This window comes from Macaca nemestrina, chromosome 3 (assembly GCF_043159975.1).
Source record: "Macaca nemestrina isolate mMacNem1 chromosome 3, mMacNem.hap1, whole genome shotgun sequence".
Lineage (NCBI taxonomy): Eukaryota > Metazoa > Chordata > Mammalia > Primates > Cercopithecidae > Macaca > Macaca nemestrina.
The window spans coordinates 85,140,263-85,158,476 of NC_092127.1; positions in this window are offsets into that span (position 1 = coordinate 85,140,263).

An 18,214-nucleotide genomic window follows, 5' to 3' on the forward strand; every position below is an offset into this window, starting at 1 on the left:
GACTTTAGGAGATAATTAGGCTTACATGAAGTAATAAGGGTGAAACCCTAATCCAATAGGATTAGTAGCCTTCTAAGAAGAGGAAGAGAGAGATTTCCCCTGTGTGCATCAGGGAAAGGCCATGGGAGAACACAGCAAGAGGGTGGCCATCTGCAAGCCAGGAGAGGAGCCTCACCAGAACCAAATCAGCCAAAACTTTGATCTTGGACTTTTAGTCTCCAGAACTATAAGAAAATAAATTTCTACTGTTTAAGACACCCAGTATATAATATATGATGGCAGCCCAAGCAGATGGGTACACTTAATTTTGAAAGCTGCATATGGCTATTGCCCACCATACTGCATAGAGCACTTCATGTGAATGCTATCATTCCAATATATATATGATCTGCTCTTCCATATATATAGATATTGAGTTGCCTTTACTATAAATATAACTATATATGTCAATATAGTCACTTTTGCTATTATTCCTTCAACTCCTTATGTGATTGATCTCCTGATTTGACAGTTCAGGGTAAATATACACTGTTATTCAATTGGAAAATATCAGCCAATACATTTGCATCAACATTTCAAGTGAAAGCCTTATTTGTACATCAATCAATTTTATGAATTTCTCTAAATTCAAAGAACAAGCACCAAGTACCTATCATAGTTTGGCATACATTTTTCAGGTTTGCAGTTATATTAAGAAAGTGAATTAAATGATAAATGGAAAAGTAATGTGAGAGTTTACCATTCAACATATTTACTTTCTCTTTTGGAGTAGACTTGAGGTCCCATTCACTGTTCGGAATACAAAATACTCTTTGTCCTCAAAAGAAGATGCATTATATTTATTAGACCATGCTCACCACCTTGGTGATGGGATCATTTGTACGCCAAACCTCAGCAATACACGATTCACCCGTGTAACAAACCTACACGTGTACCCCTTGAACCTAAACTAAAAGCAGGAAAAATATCATAAGCATAAAAATATATATTTACAACAGAAAATCTCTATACTTGCAGGAAGGTGTTTAAGCTGTTATGGTTATTGGCCTAACCAAGGTCCGTTTTCTGTCACTATTGCCTGATGATATATGTGACTATCCCCTGGATTTGTTTACTTATTTGTTGTTCAGCCATATGAGGGATTAGTTCTTCAATTAGTTGATTTTCAAGCTTTTTACTAATCTGTCTTAGTTTGTTGTTGTTGTTGTTTGAGACAGAGTCTCGCTCTGTCACCAGGCTGGAGTGCAGTGGTGTGATCTCTGCTTACTGCAACCTCTGCCTACCAGGTTCAAGCAATTCTCCTGTCCCAGCCTCCCTAGTAGCTGGTACTACAGGTGGGTGACACCACACCCGGCTAATTTTTGTATATTTAGTAGAGACGGGGTTTCACCATGTTGGCCAAGATGGTCTTGATCTCTTGACCTCGTGATCCACCCAACTCGGTCTCCCAAAGTGCTTTGATTACAGGTGTAAGCCACTGTGCCTGGCCAATCTGTCTTGGTTTTATTGTCCCTACTTACACAGGGGTCACTACTAAACTACATCCATTGTGATCAAATTACATTGATGTTTCAACATATCTTTGGATGGATTTCCAAAAGCATAAAATCACAGACACTGACACAAATTCTGAAATAGTGTTTGGTGCCTGGACTGACATTGACATCAGAAATATAACAATCACTTTAAAGAGTTAAACACAGCCACAAATCATGTCTAAATTTTATCAAAATTGGAAACAGAAACAACTAGTGAATTAGAGGAATTCTAGAAGATAAATACATTATGTTTGTCTGAACCTAGAAATTCATTTTGGTGAAGCGGTCATTAGCTTGTTGTTTTACTATGTACAGAATGCCTACTGTTCTAGAAAATATGTCTTTATTTGACAAGGCTTAAAAGATTGAAACTTTAATCTTGATTAACAGTGAAGGCTTCTTTCTCTCTCCTTGTAGGGTTGGCAAAAGCTAGAAACTTGCAGTTAAAGAGGAAAATTCTGGTTGACTTCTGCACTTTACAACTTGCTATTCTACTCTTCCTCTCTCATCTTGCCACCTGCTGTTTTTGACTGCAGAGTTGAAGCACTGAGGAATTAAAGAAAGAAGTTCAGATGTGTACTATCTCTTGTCCAATGACAAGTTCTCTGGCCTTGAAGATTTATAATGTTGACTTTTCTCCTATGGGTTCTTTTTTTATCAAGGATCTCTCACCTGCAAGAGTCAACCTCAGTCTGTCCAAGGTTTTCATTCACTTCATCCTCACTCTCGAGCTACCTAGCAACAGTACCTACAGCCTCCTTTTGCTGAGGTTCAGTAATCCCAAGAGCCGTCCTCTTAAACAGATATTGCAGACCATCTGCTAACACTATTACTCTCTTAGGTCATGTCTGATGCATGTAACACATGCATATCCCTTGTTCAACCAACTCTGGAATCACACCTAAAACATTATTTGCAGCTTACCTTTCCTTTGCTGGGCTCTAAGAGCAGCTAAATTTGGTAGTTCATTGTGTCCCCCAAATGCATGTGGTGTATACCAAAGATTCTCTTTCAAATCTTTTCCCTAGGTTCGTGAATGATGGAAATTTCATTACATAAATAGTTCTTTTTAAATACTCTTTGGTGGTGAGGGGCTGAAAGTTGAATAATCTTTATTTTTCTACCTTATTAAATTTTAGTCTCACTTCTCATTTTCAAATGTATTAATAATAGTTAGATATTTACATTTTAGCATCAATTTAACATAAATGTTTTAAAATGTTGCAGTGTCCCCATGGCTTAGTCATCAGACTTCTTTGACTCTACGCTACGCTCACTCTTTTTTTTTTTTTTTTTTTTTTTGAGACAGAGTCTTGCTCTGTCGCCCAGGCTGGGGTGCAGTGGCCGGATCTCAGCTCACTGCAAGCTCCACCTCCCGGGTTTACGCCATTCTCCTGCCTCAGCCTCCTGAGTAGCTGGGACTACAGGCACCCGCCACCTCGCCCGGCTAGTTTTTTGTATTTTTTAGTAGAGATGGGGTTTCACCGTGTTAGCCAGGATGGTCTCGATCACCTGACCTCGTGATCCACCCGTCTCGGCCTCCCAAAGTGCTGGGATTACAGGCTTGAGCCACCGCGCCCGGCCAACGCTCACTCTTTAAATAATCTTATCTAGTCTCATTCATCTGGTCCATCCACATCTTCACCCTGAGCCCTCTTTTGTGTTCCATTCTTTTTTTTTTTTTTTGCTTCCTTTCTTTCTTTTTTTTTTCTTTGAGGCAGAGACTCTCTCTCCAACTCTCCAACTGCTTTTCAACTTCTCCACCTGGAGATCTAATAGGAGTTTTAAAATAAGCAGGAGCTAAACAATGGGTACACATGTATAAGAAGATAAAAATAATAGACACTGGGGACTCCAAAAATGGAAAGGGAAGGAGAGAGGAAGGAAGGGAGGGGAGTGACGGTTGAAAATTACCTATTGAGTACAGTGTTCACTATCGAAGTGATGGGTACATTCGAAGCCAAGTCCCACCATTACAAAATATATCCATGCCACAAATCTGCACATGTAATCCCTGAATCTATAATTAAAAAAAAAAACTCTGAGAAATTTTATGAATAAATAGAATAACACAGCTACTGACACAGATATAATTTAATTACCCCCAAACCTGTTTGCCTCATGTTTGTCATGCACTCTATTTTTTAATCCAAAAGCCTAGGGGCTATATTTAATATAGAAATGGATTATATGAAGCTCATGCTTCGAATGGATTCTCCTCTCTCTGAGAATAAAATCCAAACTTCTTACAGTATAATCAAAGACAGTACATACTCTGGAATATTTTTCTATTCACCCTGGGATTTCTTCATCTTCTGTCAGCCATTTCTGTCACATTACCATTTCGTGTGCTATTTTCTCTACCTGACACTCTCTTCTCTAGATATCTTCATGGTTTCCTTCTTTCTTTATTTCAAGATCCTGATTAACTTTTCTCTTCTGAGGGCCTGTCTGGAGCAAGTTATTTAAAGTAATATACACCTCATACTGTAGGTCATTTGCTGAATTTTTAATACAATTTTCTGTGTATTATGTTTATTTTTTATCAACTAGAATTTAAAATCTCTGCATGTAGGCACTTTATTGTTTACTATTTGCATCATATGAAACATTTCTATTTCTGATTCATAAGCAATAAATTAACAAACATTTTTTAAGGAATTGATTTTATAAAAGAAAATTTCTAGCATAATTTAAGTGAAATCATTTCGATAATACATATATTAATTACATTTTTACATATGATTTAAGGATTATATCCTATTAAGAAACTATTTGCAGTAGCCATTATAAATTTAAAATATTTTAAAAATACATCATGCAATATTACCTTATCACAATGGTAAATTTGTCTACCTTTTTCTAATTGATTACATTTGCTATTTAAAACATTTATTTTTAATATTTGCCTACTGGGTCAAAATAAAACAAACAAGAACAGATATTTGAAAGTAGAGTTGCCAAAAAGTACATCTGTTTTGGGGTGGGGGGGCACAGATAATTCACTTGTATTTTGATTAGCAAAACCTTTCAAAACTTAATTTTCTTCAAATAATAGAACATATACTTTCAGAGCAAATGTCTCTGATGAAGTAATGAACATGGTATTTCCCAGATGAGTTTCAACAAAACACAATACACTTTTTTTTCAGTCAGTAGATGAAAACACAGTAAAATAAAACTTAAGGGTTCATTTACTGAATTAAAATTAAGATAATCTGCAACCATGACAGCAGCAGTGACTTTTGCTATCCTAAAATTACAAAGTTGGGAAGTTGTAGAGCTCTTTTGAGTAATGAGCCAAAGATTTGTCTATTCAATAAAAGTCACCATATGAACTCAAAACACATAGTTTTCAAAATAGAGGGAAATACATATTTTTAAATATATCAAAATTTATTAATTTGGTAACAGTCTATATTAAATACTAGTTAAAGTTCATTATTTTGAATAATACATATTTCTAGAGCTCTCTCACTCTCTTTCTCTCTCTTCTGTCTGTCTCTCTTTATATCTATACCTATGTATGTGTCCATATATATTTTTATATAAAGAGATAAATAGATATACACATTCACATATAATACTTCCTTCTTGAAGCAGATACATTTATTACATTATTTATATTTACACATGTTGAATGCAAGTTGAAAATAATTGTCACCTTCAGAAGAGATAATTTTAAAAGATACACACAGATTAATGCTAAACTGAAATAAAACATAAATGATTATCCTCACTTATATTATTCTCAATCTTTTATTCTAAGCTTTACAAGAACTTTTAAAAATCACCTGAAAAAAAGAGCTCCTTTGGCTTTTTGTAGTTAATTACTCCTGCTTCCTTAATTTCCATTATAGATTTAAGTAAAATATGAATTGACCTGAAAGTAGGGAACTGAAATTTAAAAAGAGAAAAAGAAAACTGAAAAATTGAATTTTAAATAATCAATATATACTTGATATTATTTATTATCTAGAGGGAAATGATTTAATTTCTCTTTTTCCATCCCTACTTCCCAGGGAAACTTAGGTAATTAGTAAATTACCTAGAAATTTTTCCAAACTTCCTGATTTAACTCTTTTGATTATAATTATATTCACAAATACTACTTTTGGAAACAATAACTATCAAAGCATAAAGCCAGGAGTTGTTACAGAAAAGACTGACATACACTGTTTTTATTTTTTATATTGACCAAATATGTCAGTCGAATGACATATTTTAAAAACATGCACTTCAATAATAGTTCGATTGTCACAATATTTTATTCAGCAGTTACACCCTATCTCCCTTAAATAAACAAAATTTTAAAGCAAAAATGTGATCTAGAAGGTAGATAAGTCAATTAATTATACAGCAGAAAAGACAGGCACTTAAAGACATAGCTAAATGTCTTTTTGGTTGTCACTTAATTCAAATTATCTCTACCTGTACCCCCAAATATCCCCAATTATGCAATGTAAAGCAATTGTGAAATATGATGCACACAAAAATGCATTGAATTGAAGTTAATCACTACTGTCTCATTTTCCTTTTAAAAAATTGAGGTGACTTCCATTTGCAGTTCTGACAGAATAGCTTGTAGCATACCAAAACTCCTTCACGAACTCGAAAGCAAGATATTTTTTAAAAAGATTTAAACAGTTCAAGAATTTCTGAAGTAGCCAGAACTTGAGTATATAGAGAATGTTTAGTAAGATAAAAGTAACAGTCAGAAAATTGCCCAAGTCAGGCAGAGATGAAGGCTGCAAGCTGATAAAGGCCAGACACCTAGCAGAGATTTTGTCAAATTCATGGGCCTGAAAAACATAAATTAAAAATCAGAGTTCCTAAGGGTAGCAAAACTGGTAGAGATACAATCTCCAAGAAAGGAGAGATTAAGGGAAGAAACTCAGAGAATTTTTCTCTCCAAGTATGTGCCAAATTCTTAAACTGCTCATAGTAAGAAACTAAGAAGGTACACAGAAAGAATCTTTTAAAAATGGCATTTAAAATCACTTCCTGGTATTGAGGAAACAAAAATTGAGGTTCAAGATCTTGCAAATATTAGGGACCTTAGAAAGTACCTGATCATTTACACTGGAAGTCCTGGAGGGTCACAGGAGTGAGGGAAAACACAGGAAGGCCATCCCTGTTGAAAACTTCCAACTAGCCTTTTGTCTGATAACTTTCTGACTCCATATACTTAATCAAGCCTCCTGTCCATCAGAAGATAAGGTGAGTAAACACTGGGTGAAGCCAACACCATCTGGAGCCTCTAAAATTATTCATATGTGTTATCTGGCATTCTTAAAAAGTGGGGAATGGCCAAGATGGCTGACTAGGAGCAGCTTAGGTGCATGGTTCTCATGGAGAGGAAGCAAAAGGGTGAGTAACTACAGCACCTTCAAAAGAAACGTCCAAGTACTCACATTGGTACTAATCAAGGAAACAACTCCACCCATGGAGAACTGAGGAAAGCAAGGCAGGACGATGGCTCACATGGAGCCAGGGAACCTCTCCCACCCGGGGAAGTGGTGAGTGAATGCATGACCCCAGGAAACCATGCTTCTCCCATGTATCTTTGCAAACCTCGGATCAGGAGATCCCCCTCATGAAGGCACTCCACTGGGGCCTTCAGTTTGACACACAAAGCTATGTGGAGTCTCCACTAAGCAGCTGCTTAGATGCTCACAGAGACCCAGGAACTTCAGATACTCTGGATTTCTGGGCATCCCCGCAAAAGTAACTGCAACTTAAACAAAGCAAGAAGTCAGACCCCTGTGTGTACCCCTAGGAAAGTTGCTAAATTCAGAGAGCTGAGCAGTGACAGTCTGTGGGTTCTACTTCCATGGCACCTCACAGGGTAAGATACCCTGGCTTGGAGTTCCAGCCAGCCATCAGTAGCAGTAGCAGTGTTGCACCTTCCTGGGATGGAGCTCCTTGTGGGAGGGGCAAGCTATCATCTTTGCTGTTTGGGCAATTTAGCCATTCCACCCTGCGGACTTTGAAAAGCCCAAGTCAACGGAGCAGAAGCAGTACCCCAGCACAGCACAGCTGCTCTACGAAAGTGTGGCCCGGCTGCTTCTTTAAGTAGGTCCCCAATACCATTCTGCCCTGGGCAAGACCTCCCAAGGGGGGCCTCCAGCCACCACCACCAGTGTTCTCTGGCCTACAGAGGTTGGAGAAGTCCCATGCACAGAGCTCCCAGAGCGACAGGCAGGCCTCCATCTTTGCTGTTTGGATGACTTAGCAGTTCCAACCTTAGGCTCAAAATAAAGGGATGGAGGAAAAATCTACCAAGCAAATGGAAAACAGAAAACAAAAACAAAAACAAAAACAAAAACAGTGGTTGCAATCCTAGTTTCTGACAAAACAGATTTTAAACCAACAAAAGTTATAAAAGACAAAGAAGGTCATTACATAACGCTAAAGGGTTCAATTCAAGAAGAAGAGCTAACTATCCTAAATATATATAAACCCAACACAGGAGTACCCAAATTCATAAGGCAAATTCCTAGAGACCTTCAAACAGACTTAGATTCCCACACAATAATAGTGGGAGACTTTAACACCCCACTGAAAATATTAGATGAATTGAGACAGAAAATTAACAAAGATATTCAGGTCCTGAACTCAGCACTGGATCAAATGAACCTGATAGGTATCTACAGAACTCTCCACCAAAAAAAAAAAAAAAAAAAAAAAAACACACACACAATAGAATATACATTCTTCACATTGGCACATGGCACTTACTTTAAAATTGATCACATAATTGGAAGTAAAACACTCCTCAGCAAATGCAAAATAACTGAAATCATAACAGTCTCTCAGAACACAGTGTAATTCAATTAGAAATTAAGACTTAGAAATTCACTTAAAACCATACAATTACATGGAAATTGAATGACTCCTGAATGACTTTTGGGTCAATAATGAAATTAAGGCAGAAATCAAGTAGTTCTTTGAAACTAATGAGGATGAAGATACAATATACCAAATCTCTGGGACACAGCTAAGGTAGTGTTAAGAGGGAATTATAGCACTAAAAGCCCATACCAAAAAGTTAGAAAGATTTCAAGTTAACAACCTAACATCACAAGTAAAAGAACTAGAGAACTGAGAGCAAATAAATGCAAAAGCTAGCAGAAGGCAATAAATGACCAAAATCAGAGCTGAACTGAAGGAGATTGAGACACAAAAATCCATTCAAAAGATCAACTAATCTAGAAGATAGAAAAAAAAAAAAAGCTAGGTAGACTACTTGTTTGAATAATAAAGAGGAAAAGAGAGAATATTAAAATAAATACAATTAGAAATAACAAGAGGGATATTACCACTGACCCCATAGAAACACAAACAACCATCAGAGAATAGTATGAATACTTCTATGCACACAAACTAGAAAATCTAGGAGAAATGGATGAATTCCTAGACACATCCACCCTTCCAAGACTGAGCCAGAAAGAAACTGAATCACTGAACACAACAATAATGTGTTCTGGAATTGAGTCAGTAACAAATAGCCCATCAATCTAAAAAACCCAGGACCAGATGAATTCATAACTGAATTCTACCAGATGTACAAAGAAGAGCTGGTAGCATTCCTACTGAAACTATTCCAAAAAATTGAGGAGAAGAGGCTCCTTCATAACTCATTCTATGAGGCCAGCATCATCTTGATACCAAAACCTGGCAGAAGTACAACTAAAAAAGAAAGTTTCAGGCCAATCTCCTTGATGAACATTGATGCAAAAATCCTCAACAAAATTCTGGCAAACCAAATCCAGCTGCACTTTAAAAAGCTTATCTACCATGATCAAGGAGGCTTCATTCCCAGATGCAAGATTGGCTCAACATATGCAAATCAATAAATGTGATGCATCACGTAAATAGAAATAAAGACAGAAACACCTAATAGCTCAATAGATGCAGAAGGGGCTTTTGATAAAATTCAACATCAATTTATGTTAAAGACTCTAAATAAACTAGGTATTGAACTAGGTACCTCAAAATAAGAGTCACATATGACAAATTCACAGCCAGCATCATACTAAATGGGCAAAAGCTGGAAGCATTCCCCTTCAAAACCAGCACAAGAAAAGGAGGCTCTCCCTCACCACTCCTATTAAACATAATATTGTAAGTTCTGGCCAGGGCAATCTGGCAAGAGAGAGAAATAAAGCGCATCCAAAAAGAAAGAGAGTAAGTCAAACTATCCCATTTTACAGATGACATGATCCTATATCTAGAAAACCCTATCGTCTCAGCCCAAAAACTTCTTCAGCTGATAAACAGCTTCAACAAAATCAAGGATGCAAAATTAATGTGCAAAAATCACTAGCATTCCTATATACCAGTAACAGTCAAGCTGAGCCAAATCAGGACGAACTCCTATTGACAATTGCCACATAAAAGATAAAAATACCTAGGAGTACACTAGCTAGGCAGGTGACAGGTCTCTACAGGGAGAACTATAAACCTCTGCTCAAGAAAATTAGAGAAGACACCAACAAATGGCAAAGTATTCCATGCTCATGGATAGGAAGAATCAATATTGTGAAAATGGCCATACTGCCCAAAGGAATTTATAGATTCAATGCTATGCCTATTAAACTACCATTGGCATTCTTCACAAAACTAGAGAAAACTATTTTAAAATGTATATGAAACCAAAAGAGAGCCTGAATAGCCGAGGCAATCCTAAGCAAAAAGAACTGGGGATGTCATGCTACCTGCCTTCAAACTACACTACAGGGCTACAGTAACCAAAACAGCATGGTTCTGGAACAAGAACAGACATAGACCAATGGAACAGAATAGAGAAACCAGAAATAAGGCCACACACTTACGACTATCTGATCTTTGACAAAAATGACAAGAAACAAGCAATGGGGAATGGATTCTCTATTCAATAAATGGTACTGGGATAACTGGCTAGCCATATGCAGAAGATGGAAACTGAACCCCTTCCTTACACCATAAAAAATTAATTCAGGATGGATTAAATACTTAAATGTAAACCCCAAAACTATCAAAACCCCAGAGGACAACCTAGGCAATATCATTCAGAACATAGGCATGGGCAAAGATTTCATAACAAAGATGCCAAAAGCGATTGCAGCAAAAGTAAAAATGGACAAATGGGATCTAATTAAAGATATTTCACACAGCAAAAGAAACTATCAACAGAGTAAACAGACAACCTACAGAATGGGAGAAAATTTTGCAAATTATGCATCTGACAGAAGTCTAATATCTAGCATCGATAAGAAATTTAAACAAATTTACAAGAAGAAAACCCAAACAACCCCATAAAAAAGTGGGCAAAGGACATGAGCAGAAACTTTCAAAAGAAGACATACATGCAGCCAACAATCATATGAAAAAAAGCTCAACATCCCTCATTCTTAGAGAAATGCAAATTAAAACCACAATGAGATACCATCTCATAGCAGTTAGAATGTCTATTATTAAAAAGTCAAAAATATGGATGCTGGCATGGTTTTGGAGAAAAAGAAATGTTTATACACTGTTAGTGGAAGTGTAAATTAGTTCAACCGTTGTGGAAGACTGTGTGTCAATTCCTTAAAGACCTACAGACAGAAATACCATTTGACCCAGCAACCCCATTACTGGGCATATATCCAAAGAATATAAATTATTCTGCCGAAAAGACACATGCATGCAAATGTTCATTGCAGTACTATTCACAATAGCAAAGACATGGAGTCAACCTAAATGCCCATCAACGATAGACTGGATAAAGAAAATGTGGTACATATACACCATGGAATACTAGGAAGCCATAAACAAATGAGATTATGTCCTTTGCAGGAACATGGATGGAGCTGAGTCTATTATCCATAGCAAATTAACACAGGAACAGAAAACCAAATACTGCATGTTCTCTCTTGTAAGTGAGACCTAAAGGATGAGAACACATGGACACATAGAGGGGAACAACACACACCGGGACCTTTTGGAGGGTGGAAGATAGGAGGAGGGAGAGGATCAGCAAAAATAATTAATGAGTACTAGGCTTAATACCTAGGTGATGATATAATCTGTACAACAAACCCCCATGACACAAGTTTACCTATGTAACAAACCTGAGCTTGTACCCTTGAACTTAAAAGTTAAAAGAAAAAAATACTTTTAAAAAAGAAATATATACAAATTGGGAAAGAATAAATAAGACTGTCTGTATTTACAAGTGACACAGTTGTTTCTATAGGAAATCCTAAATAATTACCAATCAAAACACAAAAACTCCTAGGACTAATTAATAAGTGATTATAGCATAGATGCAGGATACAAGATTGATATTCAAAAATGAATAGCTTTCCTGTACACCAATAATGAACAAGTCAAGTTTGAAATTAAAAAATAATCATGATACCATTGATATTAGCACCCCCCAAAATCAAATACTTAAGTATTAGTTTACCAAAATATATTAATACAAGATCTATATAAAGAAAACAATAAACTCAGATGACAAATTTCAAATATCTAAACAAATTGAGAACCCCACCATGTATATAGATATGAAGATTCAATATTGTCAATATGTTAATTCTTTCCACCTTGACCTACAGAATCAAAACAAACTCAATCAAAATTTCAGCAAATTGCTTTGGAAATATTAACAAACTGACTCTAAACTATATATGGATAGACAAAAGACCCAGAGTAGTGAGCACGATATTGATAGATAAAAACAAAGTCAGAGGATACCTATTAGAATGGCAATTATCAAAAGAACAAGAGATAGCTGGTATAGTTTTGATCTGTATCCCACCCAAATCTCATGTCAAATAGCAATCCCCTAGTGGAGGTGACTGGATCGTGAGGGCAGGTTTTCTGCTTGGTATTGTGTCACAACAGTGAGTGAATTCTCACAAAATCTGGTTGTTTAAAAGTGTGTAGCACATCCCTCCTCTTCTTGATCCCGCCCTCCCTTTGTAAGACACCTGCTTGCAAGTTTGCCTTCTGCGATGAGTAAAACTTCCTGAGGCCTTCCCAGAAGCAGAAGCTGCTATGCTTCCTGTAAAGCCTGCAGAACTGTGAGTCAATTAAACCTCTTTTCTTTATAAATCACTCAGTCTCAGGTATTTCTTTATAGCAATGTGGGAATGGACTAATACAATAGTGGAGAAAGGGAACTTTTGGACATGTTAGAGGGAATGTATATTAGTATAGCCATTAGAGAAAGCTGCTTGGAGGTTCCTCAAAAAAATTAAATATAGAACTACCATATGAACCAACAAACCCAGTTCTTGGTATGTATCCAAAGGAAATGAAATCAGTATCTTAAAGAGATGTCTGCATGCCCATGTTCATTGCAGCACTATTCACAATAGCTGAGGTGAGGAACTTCTTGGGTACAAATATGTTCTTTAAAAAAAATATGGGTGCTAAATTTTTAAAAATTTACAAATCTGTATACTTACAATATGTGTGCTTTCTATATTTTTTATATCTCAATAAACTGTCAAAAAACAAATTGAATCACGCCACTTAATTACCTTCTATTAAATTTTCCCATAAATTTATAAAGCATGAAAATAAGACTAAAATAAAATAATATTTAAAATAAGCCACAGATTCTAAAGACAGAATCTAAGGCAGAAAACTGAGTGGAGTAAAAATAATCCTCGAACATTTCCTTGAATCATTTTTGTAATCACTAATATTATACTTCAACCCTTAGAGTTGAAAATCCAAGAAATACAAATAATAACTTCTATTTTCATGGCTGTCACTTACGTTTATCTTCGTTTAGTTTTATTGTGTGTGTATAAGAGGGTGATTAAATGAACTTTGATGCAATTCCACTCTATTTATTCTAGATTATTGTTTATGTTAAGAAACTTAACTGCAGAGTAAAATACTTTATATAAGTAATTGTAATTCTGGATTTAAGGACCACTTATTCCTATTGCTGTTTAGTGTTCCATTGTGTAAATATATTATAATTTATTTATCCACTTTAATTTGAAGGGCCTTGGCACTCATTTGCTTTGAACTTTATGGTACCTTTTTTTTTGGAAACCTATACATATATATTCTATTAGGTATACATATATCAAATTTTGTAATTAAGTATTTAATGAGTCGTCAATCTCAATGAGTCTAGGAAAGTTTTTCCAAACAGTGAATACAAGTTTTGCTTAAGAATGAACTTCACATGCAAAAATCTTATTAAACTTTTACGTATCTAGTGAAGTTGTGCAAAAACCCCACAAACTCAACATATGCACAAGTTAACTCATGGTTTTTCCAACTCTTCTTTTAAAACTCAGTTCTTTTCCACATTCCATTGACTTAGCAGTAGCAGCATTCATATTATTATGAACATCAGAAACCTATGCACGGCCATTGTTATCTCCCTTTTCATTCTCCTCATATCCAGTCCAAAACCCATTCCTATTGTACACGGTATTAGCCTGTTCTCACATTGCTATCAAGAAATACCTGAGACTGGGTAATTTATAAAGAAAAGAGGTTCAGTTGGCTCATGATTCTGTACAGGAAGTGTGATGTACGAGAAGCATGATTCTGGCATCTGCTCAGCTTCTGGGGAGGCCTCAGGAAACCTGCAATCATGGCAGAAAGTGAAGGGAGAGCAGACATATCACAAGGTGAAAGTAGAAGCAATAAAGGAGGGGAGGTGCTGCACACTTTTTAAACAACCAGATCTCATAATAACATGCTCACTATCATGAGAACAGCACAAAGGGGATGGTGCTAAACACTAATGCAAAACCACCCCTATGATCCCATCACCTCCCCTAGGCCCTACTTCCAATATTGGGGATTACTACTAAACAGATCTGTGGGGTCACAGATCCAAATCATATCATTAACCAAAAGTATCTGAGATGAGTCCCAATCAATTCAGAAAGTGTATTAGGCCAAGGTTGGGGTCACACCCATGACAAAGCCTCAGGAGGTCCTGACTGCGTGTGCTTGAGGTGGTGAGGGTACAGCTTCGTCTTAGAGATTTATTTTTTTGAAACAGGGTCTTGTTCTGTCACCCAGGTTAGAGTGCAATGGCGTGATCTTGGCTCACTGCAGCCTCAACCTCCCAGGCTCAAGTGATCCTGCTACCTCAGCCTCCTGAGTAACTGGGGCTACAGGACCACACCACCATGCCTGGCTAATTTTTGTATTTTTAGTAGATATGGGGTCTTGTAATGTTGTCTAAGCTGATCTTTAACTCCTGGGCTCAAGCAATCCTCCTGCCTCGGCCTTTCAAATCACTGGGATTACAGGCGTGAGTCACTGCACCTGACCAGTTTTATACATTTTATGGAGACAATGAGACATCAACGAATATGTGTAAGATGTACATTCGTTCAGTCTGGAAAGGCAGGACAACTCAAAGCAGGGAGTTAGGGGGGTGGTTCTGTGTCATAGATAGATTTAGGTATTTTCTGATTTGCAGTTGCCTCTAAGAGTTATTATCAGTAAAAGGGAATATCTGGGTTATAATTATGGGTTGTGCAGACCAAGGTTTTATCATGCAGATGAAACCTCTAGGTAGCAGGCTTCAGAGAGAATAGATTGTAAATGTTTCTTATCAGAGTTAAAGAGTCTCTTCTATCAATGATTTAGTGATTCCAAAATTAAGAAGTGTGTAATGAGGCATGTCTGCTTTCCACTTCCCATGGCCTGAACTAGTTTTTCAGGTTAACTTTGGAATGCCCTTGGCCAAGAGGAGGGGTTGATTTAGATGCCTCGGAGGTCTTAGAAATTTGTTTTTGGTTTACACTATTAATTTTATACCATAAATATCTCTCAAATCTATTCATTCCTCTTAATCATTTCTGACACCTCTTCGCTACAAAGCACCTTACTTACTGCCAAGTGTTCTAACTAATCTATTCATCTGTTTCCTTGCCTAGCTCCAGTCTATTTACCCCAAAGAAGTTAATGAAGGGAGGAAAATCTTTTGAAATAGAAACATGATTATGTTATAAGCACACATACACGTACACATACATTTAAATGCCTTCTTTTTATTAACATAAAACCTCCCTAACAGAGTCAATGAAACCCTACATAATTTGGGCATTTTTCTCCATCATCTTCCTATAAGCTTCCTTCCTACTCCTTTCATTCTGCCCAAAATATTTCAACATTATTTCATTCAGTTGTAAGTACCCTACTCCCTTTGGTAAAAGGAAGTACTTCCTCTTTCTTATCCCTGGAACATGCTTTTTCACTTCACCACCAGTGGTTTTTTTACCCCTAGTTTCAGCTTAAGAGTATCTTTCTCCGGGATATCTTTCCTGACAATTCTTAATATGTGCTAAGTAAGGGTCATCCAATAACTGTTCAGAATATATTTTAACTTAACATTTGTTTCAGTGAATATTTAATACATAAAAGGCCTTTCCACTAAATGGTAAAGATAATAGGAGTTTTAAAAATTGTATACCAATTGTCTGGCATATGTATTATTTGTAGAATTTATTAAAAAATGAATGAATGACTGGATTAATAATTAACAGTAATACCTGTATTTTGTTTCTGAATTTGACACTCGATTGCTTTTAGAACTTCACAGTGCTGTTATGAGCAAGTTTTTACAAACATATCTTTTAGAATATTAAAATCATTACAAAATTTTAAATTGATATTAAAAAAGAACATTATATATACATACATACACACCACACACACATATATATAGAGAGAGAGAGGGGAGAAAGAAAGAGAGAGAGATCTGGAAACTATTAATGTTTTAGGTATAAATAGAAAGATGGTGAATATCTTTTTTATGAACTTGGAATTCGACCTACTCCTAAAATTCAATTATTTTAATTCAATTTTCTAATAAAAGGAAATCTTAAAGAGATGATTTTTCACTCTTTGTGAAAAATTTTATTACTTCCAATCATAGACCTTAATGAATTGCCATTTTGAAAATGAAGAATATTAATTTATATTCAATCTGAAATAATTAAATACTTATAGAATACCTGAATTCTGCCAATTACTTTTATCCAGATGGTTTTGAGACATATTATGGAATTTTATAATTTGTAAGATTTGTGGAAAAGATTGAGGCATCATTGTGTGGTAGAGATTAATATTCAATTACCTTTTTTTATCATATGAGCTCCTAGGAAAGGATGAACATAAACATAAACAGAAAATATAAGATTCACTGTGCCTTCAAGAAGTTTATAATGATTTAGTAATTCAAAAATTACACATGAAAACATTAGAAAACAATAAATAGATCACATAATTTTGTTAATTTATATGAGACTAACACTGTAAATAAAACTTTTGAAAAAATTGAATGGATTGATTTTATTGGAGAATTTCCTACTATGGAAAGAAAGCTTGGGCTAGACCTGGGGAAAGTAACATTTGAATAATGAGAGGAGAGATGGGAGAATGAAGTCAGCTCTCTCCAAGAGGGCTTACTGCTTTTCTACTGGTTTACAATGGGATTATAGGAAAAGGAAGTGGAGAAATTTCCAAGCAGGCCAGAATTGGTGATTGTCACATGTGAAGAATGAAATAAAAAAAAACTGAGTCTTAAAAAAAATTCAGATCATTGGGACCTATAAAAATGGAAATAATTTATTCTTAAAATGACACTTATTCAGAGTAGGTAGACAACAGAAATGTTTTGTAGAAAGAGAAAGATAAAATAGATGTCCTTGAAAACCCTTTAAAAAAAAAAGTCTTTATACTACAAGAACTGTTGAGTGTATCTGTTTCCGATTTAAAATGCCCTAAATCAGAATTTGCTTCTATCAAATAATAGTTTGAATCATACTGATATAGCTCCTCACAAAAGGAGAAGGGATCATGTCTTTGGCCTCCAGCTGTAGTGGATATACTGTATTTTTAGTACAAGAGGGAAAGGAAGTCTGGGCATTTAATGTGGCGTGGATGGAATATTTAATGATATATACTATTTATTTTTATTTTTTTAGAAACCTGCCCAAAGCTATACTTCCTGATTATGTGTATTTTTCTCTTAAAATAATACAAAACTCTTCTTGACACTGCATTGTTTAACGTAATTCAGCCCATTCTCTGGCTCAGCAAAGCATAGAAGAACATCCTTTCATTACCATGCCCGGGAGACAATTTATCTGCCATTCTCATAAAAGACCTTTCCACTAGATAGTAAAGATAATAGGGGAAGTTTTAAAAACTGTTATTTTCCTGCTTATGAGAGGAAGATATGGTAGAATACTTGATAAAATTTTCTCAAAGTATTTTCCCTTCCAAATGACTTATGTTTGTTTAGTTATTTATAAAATATTTTATGGATATTTAAAAAGATTAATTTTAATATCAGAAAGATATGAGTTAAATTAATAAAAATTATGGAGCAAAACTGAACAACAGAATGAAAAATTAACGTCCAAGGTGTTCCACGTTGCTCAGCACCATCAGTTATTTTGTGAAAAATAGCACTAATTTTAGCTCTTGTGATTGGAAACTTCAGTGCCATGTATTCCCGGATTAAGAAGATAATAAAAATGTCTATCGCTGCAGAAATTTTAAGCCACTATGATTTCATTCTGAATTTTTATTACTATCATTATACTCTATTAGAACAACCTACACAAAAGTACTATCAAGGCAGATGATTTGTGTTTTTTGGTTCATTTGTGTTATTACTAAAGTAAGTAGAATGATCATGAATTGGC